Source organism: Manis pentadactyla, chromosome 2 (genome assembly GCF_030020395.1).
Source record: "Manis pentadactyla isolate mManPen7 chromosome 2, mManPen7.hap1, whole genome shotgun sequence".
Lineage (NCBI taxonomy): Eukaryota > Metazoa > Chordata > Mammalia > Pholidota > Manidae > Manis > Manis pentadactyla.
The window spans coordinates 89,899,337-89,912,938 of NC_080020.1; the positions used below are offsets into that span (position 1 = coordinate 89,899,337).

At 39.9% G+C, this 13,602-nt stretch overlaps 1 protein-coding gene across 15 annotated transcripts in view; it reads right to left on the reverse strand.

The window, feature by feature from the left end:
• MAST4 (microtubule associated serine/threonine kinase family member 4) overlaps positions 1–13,602 on the reverse strand; it is a 536,231-nt gene that overhangs the window by 260,660 nt on the left and 261,969 nt on the right. The gene's annotated exons all lie outside the window — the stretch shown is intronic.

A 13,602-nucleotide genomic window follows, 5' to 3' on the forward strand; every position in this document is an offset into this window, starting at 1 on the left:
AGGTGAAATGGAGATGTCAGTTAAATCATACTATTTGCTCCCAACAGAAATAAATTCATATAAAACATTATGAATACCAAAATTTACACTTTAAAAGAAAAGCATAATATTTTCTTCTGGTATTGTTTCTTAAAACAAATGTGATTTATGACTTAGGATATTTAAAAGTAGGTTAATGAACCTCTAAAACAATAACCAGACAGCAACACAATTAATAGAGTGCTTTGTAGATTTAAAATTGTGCTCACACACTTACAGAAAATAAAGATCATGATCTATCTGTCTATAAAGAGGCTGTGAAAGAGAAACAGAGAAACAAACAAGCCAACAGCCCAACCAACTAAACAGGCAAAAAGGGAGGCAGAAATCCCTCCACCCACTAATGAAGTGGTCTAAAGCCCAGGCCCTCAAAAATGATGACTTGATGACAATAATTAAAGGACAGGAAGCAATGAGTCATCTGGCTATTTACACTCAAGAAGAGCACACTGTAAATTTCAAAGACTCGACTAAATTTAGTTTTTCATTCCCATAATTATCATTTATTTTCTTGCCTTCCAGGAACCCGAGCATCATCTTTTGAAAGGTGATTCCCCCACAGCTTCAAACTCACTTTTCCTGTCCCCTATTTCTATTGGATCCTTAAATGTTTGTCATGGACGGTGGACTCAGATCTGTCTTCTAAACAGTGCCATTTACTCTAGCACAGCCTGCAGAAAATGGCCTTGAGAACAGCAGATTAGAGGGGAGGATGCTGCTTTAAATATAAGATGCCTGACTTATTAATGGGCAAATATATTTTGATAGTTATAATAATCATATCACTGGCTAATTGCAAGACACCATCAACAATTTTAGGATTAGAGTGTCTTCTTCCTATTTCCAATAACTATTTTGGAAATTTTCTTTTCAAGGGCTGTAGTGTTCAGTGGAGAAATGCTTCATTTCTGTTGTTGTTTCGCTTTTTTCTTTCATCCTCAAGAAATCACAGTGTTTGCTAAACTTGGGTGCCTTATTCTGAAACATAAATATACCTCATTTACTAAAGCCCCTCACGACAAGAGAAAAGCCTCTGACTGAAACAGTTTTCCTTGGGAACTGAAATCTAAACAGGAAACCAATAAGTAATTTTCTATATGTGTATCTTTGGTTATGATAAGCATTGAGAAATCTGTTTTGTATGCAGGTTAAAAAAATAAAAGGAAGAAGAGAAGAACTACTCAGAAGTAATTGTTTACCAGATTGTTTCTTTGGAAAGGAATTACGGAGAACCACTGCATAGCAAAAGGCCTAGAGCACAAATGAGTAAACTGCTATCTGGTAAGCTGATCTGACAGCAGCTTAAAAAGAAAAGGAGGGATGCTTGAGGTGTTATCATTAATAACATAATAAAAAGTCAGATGTTATCTCAACTCTACATGCGAATAGATCACTCAGAAGATATAAGAGGGAAAAGGCCAAATGAATGATCCCCAAATAGTTCATTCAATCATATTCCACCAAATGACCCGACTGTAAGCTGGCTACTGTACTCTGAGAAGCTGCTGAGAAAGCAAGATAAGGTATACAAACCAACCCTGTGTTTAATCAGAAGCATTTCCAATCGGTCCAGAATTATGAGTTCTAAACAAGAAGAAAGGTTACAGTGGGTAACCCAGCACTGCTGCTCCATGGGACGGCAGCCGAGGTTTCAAGATGAGGAGCAAAGGACATTTAATAGGCCACTGTCAACTGACCTGAAGCTTCCATGCTAACCAAGCCGAAGGAGCTAATCCACCTGACGGCTTGAATGTCAGGCACGGGACTGGAAACTCAATTTGGTAGCAAATTGGAATCAGATGTGATGGTAATAAAGTGAGAGAAATGAATGTGCTGTGGCCAAGACCCTGTGAACAGTAGCTGCAAAAGGCTGCAAATATCAGGAGGGCTAAGCAGCTGCAGGCTGAGCAAGGAGCGGCTGCTTGGACACCACACGCTGGTAAGTCTGCACCAGTCAGACATAAATGACAGCATCATGGCATTTACTGCCCAAGCCCCTCTGGCACTGTGTGTGTGTATCATTTTATTTTCTTAATGTCAGGATAAGGTCATTAACACATACTTAGATAATTAGATAAGACATATGATATTGGTCCAAGTCATAAACCAAAGTTGTGTTCAGTATATTTGGAATGCACATTAAAAGTTCAGTATCAGGTAAGAATTAGAGGGAAGAAGAGAGAGAAAAGAGAAAAAAAAGGCTAAGAAGCATCAATCTGAACAAAAAGTAATTATTAATCACCACAGTTTTAAAGAAGTTGTAAGAATATATTTAAGAATATTACTATGTTTACAATTATTTTCATTGATATTGATTTTTCAGCCACTTGAGTTCACAGAATGGCTGTGTATCATTACTTATTTGTATTATGATCTCCTTTGCCCCCCTTTTGAAAAGTGCTAACTAGCAAAAACATATGTTGAAAATAAAGGTGAAGAAGCGTTAATCCTGTCTGAGAACTCTGTTATCTTTTCGTGATCTCTTGATAAGGCTGAGGACACATGAAGGTTTCTCAAATCCAGGAAGAGAATTCCTAGAGTCCAGGAAGAAAAGAAGACCAAGGGCAGTAAAAAAATGATTCTGCCCCTTTCCCCTGGCCAACCTCTGTCTCAGAAGGAGAAAATAACAGGTTTCTTTCATGAAGGCAATGGAGAAAACTGCAATGCTTAATACATACAAGCAATTTCTACAGTGGTGATTTTTAAATACCATTCAATAAGTATTTAATAGCTATACATACACAAATAAAAAAATATGGCTATACATGCCACAGGTGTTCAGGGAAACTCTGAACTATTTTTTTAACTGATGTGTCACTTCATGATTAAAAAGGGTAAGAAGATTTACATATATTATATTACAAATAACATATGTAGATATATGTAGATACTTGGAGCTTAATTATTCTCCAGAGTGGGCTGGACTTAGTGACTCACTTCCAAAAATAGAGTAGGGAAAGGGAATAATAGCAACTTTTCATAGAGAAACCTGATGGACATGGTCTTAACCAAGTGATCAAGGTTCACAACACCAATGCTAAATCATGTTGACACTGTGTGCCCCTGATATGATGTGATAAGGGATTTCACCTCTGTGGTATTTTCCCTAAAAATCCTTCACGCCAGTCTAATCATGAAAACACCTGTGGCATGTACAGCCATATTGTTTTATTTGTGTATGTATAGCTATTAAATACTTATTGAATGGTACTTAAAAATCACCACTGTAGAAATTGCTTGTATGTTATTAAGCACTGCAGGTAAACCCTGACTGAGGGACATTCTACAAAACATCTGACAAGTACTCTTGAAAACTGCCAAAACTATGAAAAACTAGTAACAATTGAGAAACTGCCACAATCAGAGGAGATGAAGGAGAAATGAGAACAAAATGAAAGGTAGGATCTGGGGTCATAAAAGAGACATGAGTGGAAATCCTACTGATGCCCAAATAAAATCTGTAGTTTAGTTAATTGTAATGTACCAATGCCAATTTCCATTTTGACAAACATATTAAGGTTATATAGGATGTTAACATTAGCGGAAACTGGTGACAGAGTATATAGATTCTCTGAACTTTCCTTGCAGCTTTTCTGTAAATCTTAAAAGAATTTCTAAAAATTGTTGAAATAATTTATCTCAAAAGAGAAGAGACAGAAGAAAGAAAAAAAGGAAGATGGGTGGGGGTGGGTGTAGGCTAGAGAGGGGAGGAATGAACAAACAATATGTAAATATTGTCAGCTTATTCTAAGGCAATATTTAGATTGCATTTTTTAAGGAGGTTATAGAAGTAGTTGAAGTGAAAGAAGATGGAGGCTAGGACCATCACTGAAGGTGATGAGCAGTGGTCAGGGGTTGGAGGTATGGTTTCATAGAATTTACAAAACTGGATGTGAAATATGAAAGAGAAAGCAGGGAAGAGTCAAGGTCTTTGGCTTGAGCAGATACAGTTTGAGGGAAGAACAAATCCATTTGAACGTGTTGTGTGCAACATGTCTGAAGAATTCCAAATAGAAATTTCCAAACAGGTGGTTGGATATAGGACCCTGGGGTCAGTAGAGAGGTCAGGGCTGGAAACAGAGTTCAGAGTCATCATCATATAGGACAGTATTTTTAGGCAGAGAGACAGACAAGAGCAGCCGGTGAAGGGGAAGGTAAGTTTTAAGGCAAAAACCCCACACAAACTGTGCAGGTAGGGGTCCCACGTGAGGCAACAAAGGCTTCACAGGCAGGTAACTTCTTGCCTATCAGAACCAGGCCGAACCAGGTCCCAGCAGGGGCACAGTCCAGTAAAACTAAGAACCATCCAAACCACACCTCCTCGTAATTTCCTTAAAATAAAACTGTGGTTTTTCCCCACTCCATGGGCTTTTCTGTGTACATTTTGGGAAAAGACATGAGCATCAAGAGGAATGGGGTGTGTAACTGAGCTGTCAATCAAACAACCTCATCCTGTCAATCAAAAGTGCCCCCAGCTAGGACATGATAAACCGACCCTCCCCTAAAAGTTTGACGCCTTTGTCTACTTTGACTCTGGCCCACTCCTCCCTTGGAGTGTATTCAAATAAAACTTTCGCTGTGCTTTGCTATTGTGTCTCTGACTTTGATTCTTTCTTGTGGTGGGGACAAGGACAGAGGAGAACAAACTCAGCCCATGACAGTATGCAAAGCCATGCCTGGATGAGATAAGAGAAGAAAGAACAGATAGAAAATGAGTCACACCTTTATACAGGGCCATAGCATGTCAACGTTGAAAATTTACAAGCCAGGAGAATTTCACTACATGTCACTAAATGATGCAGTGCTACCCAACATCTGGGGTTCTTAAGAACAACAGGAACTGAATGGGGCTAGCAAGTAAAAATATCTACTGGACAGATCATAGCAGCTGTCTCACAGGTGACGGGACGGTCGCACAGACAAGGTCAGAAAATGGGCAGGAACCAGGAACTGAAACCTGGGAACAGCCTAGTTAGGACACCACACGCTCCAGGCAAGCTCAGCCTCCTGGAAAGATCTCTTAACCATCCCCACCCCTGCCCTCCATCACTCCAGGCAGAGTCCCACTCCCTGTAACTGTTAGCATGATTGCACCTCTCTGCCCCAGCTGCCAGGGGAGCAGGAAAAAGGAATAGGAGCCCCTTCACCAGCACAACGGGAAGTGGGGCGGGCCCACCAAGAGTCATACTCTGGGAGGTCCTCCAAAAAAAGGAATCGGCAACCAATCTTCCCTCCAAAAACAAACAAGCAAATCAAACAAAAACCCTGAAAACAAATAGAATGGCAAGGTTTAGCACATGTCATTTCCTCACTACTTTCCAGAAACCATTAGATTTAAAATTGATATATTTCCCTCTATCATCATTCCTTAATTGGTCATAAGTGGCCTCACCCTATCACTGAGGGTCACTACAACTGCTCTGAGATAACAGACAAACCATTAATTTAAGGAGAGAGTTCAGAGAGCCAAGACGTGCAAGGCACTGTATCAGGTGCTGTTAAGGATGCACCAGAAACAAAATGAAACAGATTTAAAAGCTAGCTGGCAACACCCCCCCACACACACACACTCACATGCACATGCACCCCCAAAGAGATATCATCAGGTGCAAGGTTTTGCAGCACAACTTGAATGTGTAAATGCTAACAGGGGAGAGAAAATAAAAGGGGATGAGGTAATTCAGCTCAGGCAGTGGTTCTCAATGCAGCCTGGCAACACATTACTACCACCCAGGGAGCTTTTAAAACTACCAGTGCCTGAACCCCACCCCTGGAGATCTGCAGAGTTGTTTGTATAAGCAGAGATTGGTAGGTACTTTCAAGTCCTGGGAAGGACTGTAAGTCTGCATAAACTATTTGCCTTTGGATTTCTCTCCTTATGGAATATTACTTTTCTAGCTGTCATTACCATACTCAGGTTTTAATTAAGGTTTGTAGTTATTTCCTTTGCAAGTGGGAAGCACTGTAGGGCAAGGAAAGACAGCTCTAAATGGAATTCTTCCTACCTGACAGTGTAAAATTATCTAAGGATATAGGCTCATCCAGGGATTGGTTCTCCTAAAGAAATACTTTTGGCCCCAGTTTCCTGGACTCCATTTCTGAGAGTCACTTGTGAAGGCAGAAGCAGAGGACAGAAAAGTTCATAGCACAAAACCACATCTTACACGAAGACCTGGTTCCAAATCAGAGCAGTAGGCCAAGTGGCTTACATTCAAACAACCTTGAAAAATCTAGCACACTTCCCATAAAGTACAAGGTTTTCTAAAATAAAACAAAACAAAACAAACAAAAAAACACCCTGTAAAGCTAGGAAAGCAGCAGGCAGACCTCTACAGACACATCTGGACATTCAAACCATTCACCCTGTAAAATACCACCAGGATCCCTTAGCACAAATGTGAGATGGGTGGAGTGGAGAGTCCTAAGGGACCTCCCCTTTCTTACAGGTTTTATTACACTCTATTTTTTTGCCTATAAACATTATGCATTTTAATATATTTCTGGTAGCAAAGTTCAGTGAAATAAGCCATAAGGGGTACACACAAAACACTCGCTGGGTTTTCTTATAAATTTTACTTGATCAAAACCACATACTCACTTTCTTTGAAAAACTGAATGTAGCTACCACTTTCCTTTCTTTCCAGGTTGGCTTCTTCTGCCATGAAACCAAACAAACAGCCAACATCCTTAAGACTTAGCATTAGCCTCATTCACCCTTTCCATAGACAAAGTTTCTGAGTTATAGTGCGGGTGCCTGTTTCTTTCAGTTTTATAAGAGCTTATCAACACCTGAGTCTATGAATTTCCTAACAAAATCACCTGGCTGCCTGGAAAGACACCAAGTCTTTCTGTGGAAAGCACAGAGGAGATGAGCAATTACCCAGTGTCACAAAGCCAGGAGCTGGTGGAAGCAAGATCGGAACCTATGTCAGCCAGTCCCAAGTTTTTCCTGTACTCTCCCCACTGTGACAATGCCCGCGAGTGAGTGACTGAGAGGGGTTTGCTTGAGTACACATGCAGAGAGGGCTGGCAATAATAATTTTTATAGGGGCAGTTCTCTTCTCTAAAGAGGAAGAAAGGTACAGGTACAAACAGGTACCTTTTAAAAGAAGAGCAAAATAAAACTGAAGCAATTCCCTTGGAGCTGTGTAATCTGAGAAACACAAGCCAAAATATTCCGCCAAGGGCAAGTGGCATATGTGGGGATTAAAGCAAGTGAAATGGGGTTCCTTTATTCAATTATATACTTTTTAATAAAGGCACTAATGTGGCAGGTGCTCTGCCAGGCACTGGGGATAAAAGACTTCACATGCTGTAAAAGATAGTATGGAAAGGCCTGGAATCGAGGTCTTTTTAGAGCATGCAACATTACCAAGAGACGGGATGATCAGTTTTTTTGAGGAGGAGGATCAAGACTGTTTCTTGCTCAACAATGCTCTCCCTTCTTCATGATAAAATCTGGTGGAATTGATACTATTCTCAACCTCAAGGCTTAGCTCAAAGTTAAGCTAATAACCAAGTTCACTGCCTTGGCTAAAATAATTGGTTCAAAGATGGCATTTAATTCAATCTAGGGAAACAAGACCTCAAAGAGTATTTGCTCCAGGCTCCTAGGAAAGAACCCCTCCCCTTTTCCAAGCCAGCTAGCAGGATAGAAGGGGCGCTCCCCTCAGGAAGCTAAGGGCAGCTGCAGGGCAGCACTGAAGGTGGCAGAGCAGACAGCTAGAAACTGGGTCTTGGCGGGTGTCTGGGATCTAATCTTGCCTCTACCTGGCTTTCTCAGTTACATGAGCCAACTGAGTCCCTTTATTGTTTAAACCAGTTTAACTTGTGTTTTCTGCTCCTTGCAATTCAAATATTCCCAAGTGACACCACACTGGAGCCTGTGTTTCTTTAGCAGCGTCTGGGAGTTGGTGGGGCAGCCGCAGGAGTGGGTGAGGAAAGGGACATTCCAGAGGAGGGAACCCAAGTAGGCAGGGAGGGCAGAGACAACAGCACACAGCTCCCAGGGCACCTGGAATGGCAGGAACAGCGAGTACAATGGAAACACCAGCAGGATGCAAGTACGGAGGCAGGGACAGGGCCAAATCACAGGTAAATTTGTCAGAGTAGGCCTTAATCCTAGGGGCAAGGGGGAGCTCATCGAACATTTAAAATAGGAGAATAAGATGGCCAAAGCTGCATGTTAAAAAGGATCACTCTGGCATCAGGGTGTCAAATGGCTTACAGAGGACAGATGGGAAAGGAATTAGGAGGCTTAGTCAATTGTCGAGGAAACATGGCTGGACGTGCTTGTCTGGGAAGCAGGCCAGAACCAGGAAGAGACAGTGGGAGGGAGAAAAGGGGCAGATTCAAGAGAGAAACACGTGTGCAGGATTTATAGGAGTTCAGCAGAAATGCTTAACTTCTGGAAAGGTTTAGAACCTCAGGAGCTAAGGGTAGCATGCCATCCAGGGATTAGGACAAAGGGCCATTCAAAAGCACTGGGAGCTTTCAGAAGTTAAAGGAAATCTAAATGTGCATGAAGGAATGGCAAAGCCATTTAGGTTAGACCAGTGGGTCCCTGATGGGCAGGAATATGAGATAAAGTTGCAAAAGTAAGATTAGAGCAAAGGTCAGCATACCAAGTCTTTCTTGCATGGAAGCTAAACATCAATCATCACAACTCCTTTTCTACTTTAAACGTTTTTACACAAATGGTGAGAATTGTTTTTCCTTACTAAGTTCATCTGTTTAATAGCAGTACCCAAGGTTTACTAGGTGGTGACATATATAACCTTATTTAATGTTCTTGATTATTTCCACTTTATAGAACTGAGGCACAGACAGGTTAAACTCACACAAGGTCGTAGAGCTGGTAAATGGTTTAGGCTGTTGGAATCCACATCAGTCTGAGTCCAGGACAGTTTAATTATTTTTATCACCAAGTAAGACTTGGTATATTTGCACCTGGACTGCCTCATGGAGGCTAGCAAGCTGCTTTCATAGTTGCTAACGCTCTGGACATTACTTTAGAAAGAAGAGATGCAACACAGATTTTTGCCGCTCTTTCTAAGTAAATTTCACACTTAAATTATTTTTATAGACTCTGATTTATTTGAAGGAAAGTCTTACAAACACGCTTACTTTAACACAGATCTTTTAAAGTAGAAAAAGCGTACCAAATCAAATTATCAGCTAACCCCAAGTAAATGAGCAAATGAAACAGCTTCCTTTACCAGCCAATTACTATGTTTTTTGATGCTTCCTAACATGTTACACCTGTGACATCAAAAATCAAACTTGGGAATCAGATATTAGTATACATACAGCCATCCAATTCGTGTTATGTAGGGAAATCTGCTTCATTAGTCAACATTTCCATGCTTCTCAGTGGGGCTTGTTGAGTACTAACTAGTACTCAAACTACTAACTTCTCTCCTGTACTGTTTACTATGTTAACGGTGAAGTGCCTTTCTTTCCTCAAGGTTAGTAGCTTCCAACCCACAGAGATATTGTATTTTGTGTCCATTTTGTTCTCAAAGAACACAAGATCCTCTCCTTCAAGTGGAAGTGTGTGCTTTTTAAATAAGGAAACTTATTTTAATTAGAGAATTCTGCCACAGTCCTTCATAATGAAAATCAGAGGAACTGAACTTTACACTAAAAAAATAATTCTTATTTAAGCCAACTGTACCTTTCACAGTGATTGAATGAACAAAATTAGGTTCGGATCTATCTGTATTCCAATATAAGTCAATGCTAGAAAGTGTCTTTTAAAAACTTCAGTAACTTCTCGAAGACTCAGTTTCCTCAATCATAAAATAAGGGATGTTATAATTTATGTCATAATGTGCTGAATTAAAAAGAACACATGTCCCACAGTTAGCACAGCAACTAAACATGACAGAACCCTAGACTGTCAGCTATTCCTCTCCAGCCTCCTGCTAACATTAGATGAGGCACTGGGGCATAAGTGAAGAGATCTGATACAGGCAGAAATGGGTGAAATCAAAGAAAGCGGAGAGGGCCTCTACCTACTCCTCTCTGAATGCAGAACCTGGGCACAGTTCTATGAAACAATTAGAAGATTTGGAACAAATCAGGCTGCAGTGAAATCACACACCCTGTTACTAATCAGCAGGAAAATTCCGTTAGCAGGAGATCAAACATAGTGCTAGATATTTAGAATTTTAATTGCCTTTAAGACAGGGCAAGCTTAGAAATCCTTGAGGCCCATAAATTAAGGTCATCGTGGACAAGTTTTGTGGTTTTCTTTTTTCCTTTAGAAGAGCCTGAGGAAGGCTCTTGATAAGTACAAGTAGCTGCCCTGCCACTTAACTGGTTTCTTGTTACTCAGGAAAGCCTGTGACCTACAGTGAGCTTATAGAAAAAGGCAACGTCGCACAGCTGTGCCCCACAAGGCTCCACAATTTTTTCAGTTCTTACATCCATTACCAGCAAATTACAGTAAATTCAAAATATTGATCTGCACACCCCTATATGGAAAGAAAGTTATCATTGACTTTTATTGCTTATTGTTGGGTACAATTCCCTGGAATCAATAAAAGCTACAATGTTCATAAGCTTCTAAAAAGCTAGTTAATATACTGGATATGAAACACCTCTTAGGATCACTATAAACCTATAGGAGTCTTCGACAGAACAGTGTTCAAAAGCCTTATTTGATTTTAGAATCTTCTCATTACCCAGGAAAATGCCCTGGGAAAGAAGTGAATATCAATGACCAGGAATAAAAATTAAGCAATTAGAAAGAACCCTGCTTAACAGATTTTTCACTTTTACCTTTGGTTTCCTTGCATTTCCACACTGACATCACTGTCTAATCCAGAGTCCACCAGTAAGTGATCATTTTTTCTTTTTAAGGTATATCTTAGAGACTTAACTTTTCTTGATAGTGATTCTCAGGTTCCATCAAAGGAGATCAGTATCCACATAAACAACATTTCAACCACCCCTAATTTAAAGAATCAATATCCTTTTTTGAACCAATTCTTAAAAATCACATAATAATTCAAATGTCCCATTAAAATTACAGACAATCTTAATACAAAAAGAAAAGGGCTTTTTATAGAACCAGGAAACAGAATTGGATGAGACTATTTGACCAGGATAGTGAATCTATTCAGCTGAGATTAATCATTTTTATTTACTAAGGACACCTCGGAATTTATCTAGCAGTCACTCTTCTGAAAGCCTGTTTTAGTGTAGAGATTTACTGGCTAATCAGCTCAAGGGAGCTCTAGAAGTACTATATGAAACTAATACCCCCCCAATCTGCTTTTTTCTAACCACTCTTCTCCATCTAAATGCAAAAGACGACACTTAAAATGTACATATAAAATGTATGAGGGCGATGGGAGATTAATGACACACATATTCAAATAATCAATAATTTGACTTAAGCCTTTAATGGTTTGAAATTTATTGTACAGAGGTCACAGAATAAAATAAACAATTGGCTTGTAGAGGATATATTTTACTTAGTAAGAGGTCCTACTTGCTAAAGGGTGCTGTACCTGACTTTTCACCAAACATTTTCTCCAACGCGCTATTTCAAATCACATCAGCTGGAAGTATGCTGGAACTGGGAACTCCAAGATTGAAGAAAAGGGATTGAGTGAATTAGGTTCCCCTATTTCCTCGTCCACAGCTCCCCTTTCATCACCACTGTGAAAACACACTGCTACGGCATCTGCGGCAGGGCTAGCAATCCGCTCTGTTCTAGCAAGCGTCAGGCCCGGCTGTGTGTGTTTCTCACACAGGATTTCATTCAAGCCTTACCATGGCCCTGCAATTATAGGAGGTATTATCACCATATCGCCATTTTTTTCTGATAGGGAAACTGATCTTGGAGAAGTCATGCTGTTACTTGCCAAGGTCAGAGGCCTCACGAGAGGTTAGCCCAGCAAGGACAGAAGTGGCCTCAATGGCACTGTTACCATCCCGCGCCAGCCCTGCACACTCAGCAACAAACATCTTTATGCGACAAATAATAAATCTTTATTTACTTAAGCTGCTGTTAGTTGAATTTCCTGTTATTTGCAGCTGAATACATTTCTAATTCTCTCCAAAAACTGTTAGTACTGAATATGGCAAGTCGGCCTGGAAGCAGGGTATCCAAAAGTGTGCCAAGAAGCAAGACAGCCCTGGGCTCACCAGCTCTGAGCACTGCAAGGCCTGGTGCTTGTTCCCCAAAGGAAACCACCAAATGTTCCTTAAATTAGGATTAGGTTCTGTGAGAAACAAAAGGCTTGGAAATACTGACTGCAGATCTCTCAATGTGGTTACTGTTTCCAAAATAGATTTGGGAGGGCTACACAGTGCATGTTAATGACTTTGAAGTTAACCATAGATATTCCAAACTTAACAGCATCACATTTGTGACAGTTAATTAGCAGAAAATATTACAACATGGTGAAGTTCTTTCCTTTTTTTTTAGCATCAAAAGTAATAAAAGGTTTTCCATTTTAACTGCTTCTTCCCAAAGATTGAATTCTGTTTTTACTGCAAAGACAGGATCCTTCTCAAAGTCGAGACAATCCCTTGTGATGGTTTTGGATCATAAGGACTAGAGTAGGGGTGGATATTTAAATTGAGACCTAAGAAAGTTTTCATAAGGTAGCCTCTTATTTCTGTTAACTGAAAAATTAAGTAATTTCCCAGTAGGAAGATTTTTCCCATATCATAAGTGAGTGCTGCCTTTTGTAATTCAGGGGTGAGCTTGGGTGTTTTCCACTTTGGTTTTTATTATACTCATTAGGTTCTTCCTTTGAAAAATAAAAAGCATACTAGATCTCATTGTACTGAAATGCTTACTATTTGTTCTCACAAGGAATTATACTGGATTACCTTGGACAGCCCCAACTGATGACTGATTCTGGACTAACTACCTACAGATAAGTAAAAAAGTTTTTTAAAAAACCCACAACCAAAGTAAAAGATGACAATACCATAAAACTATTCTGAGATATAACTGACATAACATTGTATATGTTTGAGGTATACAACATATTGATACGATACATCTATACCGCCATATGATTGCTATTATAGCGTTAGCTAACACATTTATCATGACACATAATTACCATTTCTTCTGGTAATGTGAATAATTAAGATCTAGTTTGTTAGCAACGTTAATGTTTGTAATAGAGTTTTGTGGTCTATAATCACTGTAGTGTGCATTAGATCTCCAGCACTTATTTATCTACTAGTCTCAAGCCTGTACCCTTAAGCATCTCCCATTCACCCACCCACCATCTCCTGGTAACCACCATTCCTCAGTTTCTTCAAGTTTGGATTCTTTAGATTCCATAAGTGTCTCTTTTAAAGAAAAAATCTAAGTATAAAAGTTCTATATGCTAATTGAATTAAGTTGCTAATCCATGCATGCTTAGGCCCCCCAGGATGAATTCTTAGGTCTACCAGGATGAATGTGTTGGGGGGCTTCCAGGAGGCAGCCAGGCAGTGAGGCTCATAAGAATGGTTTCAGAGTACAGCCTTGGGCAAATTACTTACCCTCTCTGTGGCTTTCTTCCTTCACTGAAAATTATAGACAGT